The sequence below is a fragment of the Aethalodelphis obliquidens genome, unplaced genomic scaffold (assembly GCF_003676395.1).
Source record: "Aethalodelphis obliquidens isolate GAN/ISIS:26980383/991018 unplaced genomic scaffold, ASM367639v1 scaffold62, whole genome shotgun sequence".
NCBI lineage: Eukaryota > Metazoa > Chordata > Mammalia > Artiodactyla > Delphinidae > Aethalodelphis > Aethalodelphis obliquidens.
In genome coordinates, this window is record NW_020838006.1 from 3,874,257 (window position 1) to 3,874,884 (window position 628).

The 628-nt window shown below is 38.4% G+C and overlaps 1 non-coding gene across 1 annotated transcript; it reads left to right on the forward strand.

Moving 5' to 3' along the window:
* Positions 1-282: 282 nt before the first annotated feature.
* Positions 283-387, forward strand: LOC113610344 (U6 spliceosomal RNA). Its single transcript, XR_003429053.1, has one exon. It is a non-coding gene; the product is annotated as a U6 spliceosomal RNA (small nuclear RNA).
* The last annotated feature ends 241 nt before the right edge of the window (positions 388-628 follow it).

Below are 628 nucleotides of genomic sequence, written 5' to 3' on the forward strand. Positions count from 1 at the left end.
GGATAGGCTCCCTGAAATGGAATCGCTGGGTCCACAGATATGCACACTTGCAATTTTGATAAATATTGCCAAATGTCCTTTCCTAATTTCTGTTCTCACCAGTAGGTGATAGTACAGCTTTACCAACAGTATGTCATGATACTTTTTGACTATTGCTGTAATTATATATTTACCTGTCTCTTCCCCCGGCCCCATTCCCTCATTAGACTGTGAGACCATCAAGGTTCCTCAGAACCTAACATGTTACCTGGTACACGATAGATTCTCAACGAATATTTCCTAGAGCTCGCTTCAGCAGCACATGTACTAAAACTGGAAAGATGTCAAAACATAGCATGGCCCCTGTGCAAGAATGACACACAAATTCCTGAGGCATTCCATCATTTTAGAGAGTAAATCTTAAATGTTCTCGACACGCCAAAGAATGGTAATAGGTGAGGTGATCATTTCTCAATATATACGTGTATCAGATCAGCACATTGTACACCTTAATTTACACAATGTTACATGTCAATTATATCTCAATAAAGCTGTGGGGGTAGGAAAATGAATCCCTCCCCAAAATAAATAAATATACATTTGAGAAGTACATAAATGGATGAATGAATTCATGAATGAATTATAGGGC